The sequence below is a fragment of the Lucilia cuprina genome, chromosome 5, assembly GCF_022045245.1.
Source record: "Lucilia cuprina isolate Lc7/37 chromosome 5, ASM2204524v1, whole genome shotgun sequence".
NCBI classification, from domain to species: Eukaryota; Metazoa; Arthropoda; class Insecta; order Diptera; family Calliphoridae; genus Lucilia; species Lucilia cuprina.
Window position 1 is genome coordinate 46,063,055 of NC_060953.1, and position 5,738 is coordinate 46,068,792.

At 25.1% G+C, this 5,738-nt stretch overlaps 1 protein-coding gene across 1 annotated transcript in view; it reads right to left on the minus strand.

The window, feature by feature from the left end:
• LOC111688571 (uncharacterized protein DDB_G0271670-like) overlaps positions 1-5,738 on the minus strand; it is an 80,093-nt gene that overhangs the window by 683 nt on the left and 73,672 nt on the right. The gene's annotated exons all lie outside the window — the stretch shown is intronic.

Sequence of the window (5,738 nt, forward strand, 5' to 3'; positions counted from 1 at the left end):
TATAGACTAGACTATAGACTAGACTATAGACTAGACTATAGACTAGACTATAGACTAGACTATAGACTAGACTATAGACTAGACTATAGACTAGACTGTAAACTAGACCGGACTATACCCAAACACAATATATTTTTTAAAATATTTCCATTTTTAATTTTATTGTTTAACAAAAGTGATTAAATATTTTCCAAAATTTTCCATTCAACATTGATCTACACAAAAAATTTACCAATAATAAACATTTAAAAGTGGGTGTGTTACATTAGGTAATAATAAAAAAATTCCTAGAAATTAAGAAAAAAAAACAAAAACCCACATTACAACCACCACCACCAACAAGAAAATGTCTCAAATTGTCTTTATTTACAAATAAAATTTCCATGATCTAATTTTCAAGAAAACAACATTATAAAAGATCGAACGTAAAATTTTCTAAAGAATTGTTTTAGATTTGTTTACAACATTGTTTTGTTTTTTTTTTCTTTGAAAATCGAATAAGCGCCAAAAAGACTGAAAAATACATAAACTACAACAGAGCTAAACGTGTGTAAATTTGTGATGTTGTAATTTGGAGGTGTTTCTCATTAAATTGTAGAAAGAAAAAAAATAAATAATTAATTTAAAAATAAATTGTTAAAAACAACATTTGTATAATAAAAACTTGAAAAAAAAAATAAAAACAATTTAAATGGTTTTTTAAGAAAAAAAAAAACTTAAATGATTTAGGCCGGCCGGTTAGGTTAACTAGACATTATTGCAAGAATACATGTTGCGTTGCGTTGCGTTGTTTTTTTTTTTTTTTTTTTTTTGCTCTTATAGTCATTAAGGCACCATATTCTTCATCATCAGCATTATGGTCATTAGCCATTTTTATTCATTTGGGGGCATTGGCAGGCAACAACCACAATTATCTTCAATCTAAATATCTTCTATTCATGTTTTTGTTTTTTTTTTATATCTGAATTTTATTTTATTTCTTTGGTTTTATTGTTTTGTTCTTGATCAATTAGATTTTGGCATTTTTATTACTTTTGACAACATCTCAGCATATAAAACGCACAATTTTTATTCTTCTACTTTCGCTCTTTTATGACTGTGTTTTTCTTATTTAGACACTTTCATTTAATGTTTGATTGGTTGTGGCAATAAAATGAAAATCAAACACGCAAATATTAATAATTTATTTGTTAGAGACACTTAAAACGTACGCAGGCCGAATTTGATTTTACAATCGAATCAATATGTTTAATATCATTAATTAAAATATTGAGGAAAATTAGACAGATGATACTACTAGTTGATTGGTAATATTAAGGGTGGGGGTGGTTGTGTTGTATATAAGATGATTTGAAATAGAAATGAAAAAAATTCTGAGTTTTTATATAGATAGATGATAGACAGTCTTAAACAATGGCTGATGGGTTCAGTGAACTGAAAATAGGGGAGAAATTATACCTAAATAGACAGATTTTACATCAACTTAAGTATAACAGTATAACAGATCAGACTATAGGCCAGACTATAGTAAGAGAGTCCTGACTATCGTCTTTAGATCAGACGATGGTCCAGCCTATAAACCAGCCTATACATTAAGCAAAGTCTCTAATCAAAACTATTTACTTTAACTACTTTTGAGATTAGAGAGCACTGCAGTCGAAATTATAGACTAGACTATAGTCAGATCTTCATAAATGTTTTTGCTTAAAGAATTTTATGGAAAATTGTATAACAGTTTTCACAATATATCAATTTATATATAACAGTTTTCTATTTAGCAAATTGTAAACATTTTTTCTACAAAACTTCAAATGTTCTATTGAAATTTTAGATTATAACAATTTTCTCTATTAATAATTATATGTATAACAGTTTTTATGAATAAAATTGTTATAAAAGTTTTTCTTTTCTATTTCTCTACAAAAAAAAATTGTTAACAACTATTAATTTATTAAAAAATTAAACTATTCTCTATAAAAAATGTTGTGTATAACAGTTTTTTATATTAAAAATTTTGAAAAAGGTTTTATTTCTCTTTGAAAATTGTGTTAAAAACAGTTTTAAAAGAAATTGAAAATTGTATATATATAACTAGTTTAGTTTGTAATTTTTTTTATAATATTTCTCTGTAAACACATATAACAGTTTTTTATATTAAAAATTTTGAAAATGTTTTTTGTATAACAGTTTTCTCTATTAAAAAATGTGTTTATAACCGTTTTTACAGACAATTTTTTTTACAACAGTTTTTTTATATTTAAAATGTTGAAAAACCTTTTGCGTTGCAATTTTCGCTTTTGAAAACTGTTTTTTATAGACAATTTCTTTTTCTAAAAGCTTTTCTATAGAAAATTTTTTCAATAAGACTTTACTTCAAAGAAAATTTTATGTATAACAGTTTTCTCTATAACATTTATAATTTATAACAGTTTTCTCTATAACATTTATAATTTATAACAGTTTTCTCTATAACATTTATAATTTATAACAGATTTCTCTATAACATTTATAATGTATAACAGTTTTATCTAATAAAAATTTTGTCTCAAGCAATTTGTTTTAAAAAAATAGTTCATTTATTACAATTTTCTCCTTAAAAATTTTTTGTATAACAGTTAATTATTGAAAATTTGGTGATGACATTTTTCTTTAAACAACATGTTCATATAACAGTTTGATTTTGAAAAAAGTATTTGCATAAGTTTTCTCTATTGAAAATATTGTTTATAACTGTTTTTAAAGAAAATTTTGTGTATAACATTTAACTTTATTGAAAATTTAGAGTGCAACAGCTTTCTCTACAAAATTTAATTAAAACTTTTGTAAATAATAGTTTTTTCTTTGCGTAAAGCAATTTGCTTTATAAAAAGTTTTCATATAACAGTTTTTTGCGGTACACATGTTGCGTATAACAGTTTACTTTATAGAACATTTTGTGTATAAAATAACAGTTTACTTTAAAAGTTTAGCATGCAACACATTTCTCTACAAAGAAATGATCTTTGTAAACGAAAAAAACTGTTATACACTAAAGTTTCAATAAAATAAAACTTTAGTGTATAACAGTTTTTTCGGTACAAATGTTTTGTATAACAGTTTACTTTATAGAACATTTAGTGTACAAAATAACAGTTTGCTTTATAAAAAGAAGGTTTTTATAGCAGTTTTCAGTTTTGAAATTTCTGTGTTTTAAAGTTTTTGTTTATGAAATTTAATGTATATCAGTTTTTTTTATCAGAAATATTCTGTATAAAATTTAATTCATTGAAAATGTAGTGTATAATAGTTTCTATAAAAATTGTTTGGTTAAAGATATTCTATTTCTCTAGAAAATGTTGTATTTTTTCTATAGAATAATAGCGTATAACAGTTTTCTATATTGAACTTAATAATAATATGTTCATCTTGATAAATATATGTGTTTATTATGTTTGTTATGTAATTTTTGCAATTTTGTATAAAACAGTTTTCTTTATGGACCCTTATTTATGTCCTCTGCTTTTCTTTAATGAGAAAACTTTTCTTTTTGGCAATTTACAAAAAAAAAACTAAACATTAATTGCAAAAAAACATATAAAAAATTTTATAAAACTTTGTTAATATGTAGTTTTTCCCCCATAAACACACACGCAAAGTTATCATTAAACTTTTAATCCTTTTTCTAGCCAAAAGCCTCATTTAATCCAGCATATTTTCTTTTACACCATTTACTCTTAAGCTCTATTCCACTCGTGCTTTTAATATGGCTGTTTAAATACAATATTTATATGGCTCATAACTACTAAACTTTTTCCTCTACATTTTATTTATTTATTACCTGTAAATGACACTCGATTAACATGTCGCTCAGTTGGGTATTAAGGATGCAAATTATTATGCCATTAACCATCATTATGATTTAGTTTTATTAAGGCTAGTAGTAGTATTTGCCTTTCTTTATTTTGCATTCCTTTTAGTATTTTTCTTTTAAGTTTAATATTGATTTTATTTTAGTTATTTTTTTATGGCCATATTTGTCGACATCCTATTAAAAGGACATTATAGTAAACTGTATTTTGCTGTGTTTTTGCTAATACTAATGGAGGGCAAGAATCCATCAAGAAATTCTTAAATTTTGTTGTTTGAGATAAACTTTTACGGAAAAAACTTAATAAAGAAATACTAAAGGGAAAACTGTTATACAAAAAATTTTCTTTTAATTGTTATACACAAAATTTGTTTAAAGTACAACTATTAAAGGACAAAAAAATTGTATTTAAAGAAAACTGTTATACAAGAAACATACGTTAAGTAAATAACGAGAAAATGTTCTATAGAAAGTATCGAGAAAAAGTTCCATAGAATAAATATATAGCAAATTTGTATACAAAATAAAGAAAATTTGTATATAAGAGTTTTCTGTATAAAAATGCAACGATTAAAATGTTTTTTCTATCAAAATTTTATTAAAGTTTTCACTATTAAAAAACATACGTTCTTTAAGTTCCATTAATAGTCCAACATTGTGCTCTCAAGTAAATTTGCAGAACTAACAACAGCAATTTAAATAATATTGTTGCCAACAAAACACAGTTTTCAGTCATAAAATTAATCTTTATTACGACTACAGGCTGTATGAAGTCAAATTCCGGAATTGTACAGCATTTAAAACAAACAAACAAACATGTTGATAAAACCAATAGCAAGTTTTGTGACACATTGACAAAACAAGCAAACCCAACAAGCAAACAGATTTGATATCAAATCGTACAAAGTTTAGATAATAGTTTAAGTTTAAAATTTTAAATTTTTATTTTTTTCAAATAGAAGGCAAATGTGGAATTTAAATCTAACATCAGACTTCTCTTTGAACTCTTTGAGAATTAGTATACAACAAAACTAAATGTTTACGAATAAAACCGATTTAACGATAATATTTTATTTAAACTAAAAAAATTAATATATAAATATCATTTATTACATTTAAAAACAACTATTCTCTAACCTAACCACAACATATTTTGTTCATTGGTTAAGTATCACAACAACCTACAGCCTTGACAGTCCATTGCATACATTTGCATAAACAAATAACAGTTTAAGATGAAAACCTAAAGATACAGGTTGTTTCAACAAATAGACAACATGTTGATAGCTTTTATAAGCGAATAAGAGAAATTAAGGGGAATGGGTGATTCTTTCGAAATAGTGAGTAGTGTGGGAGTGGGAAAAAGGAGGCGTTACAATTATAATTATTACTGTACGGCTACTATCACTGTTTCTGTGTGAGTGGACGCGGCACCAGTCGTCGTTGTTTTTATTGTGAAAATAAATGTAAACAATATAAAATAACTCGAGAATGTTAAATGTTGTTAATGCACATCACGTAATCGATTAGGTTTGTACGAGTAATAAAAATAATAAAAGCAACAACCAGAAGAACAAAAAGATTCAGAGGAAGAACAAAATGTTGAAGAAAGCAACAACAAGTAGCTGTGAATATTAGGGTAGGCCAAAATAAATGTTAACTTTTCTATAAATATAGTCTAGTGTATAGTCTATTATATAGTCTAGTCTATAGTCTAGTCTATAGTCTAGTCTATAGTCTAGTCTTGTCTAGTCTATAGTCTAGTCTAGTCTAGTCTATAGTCTAGTCTAGTCTATAGTCTAATCTATAGTCTAGTCTATAGTCTAGTCTATAGTCTAGTCTAGTCTATAGTCTAGTCTAGTCTATAGTCTAGTCTAGTCTATAGTCTAGT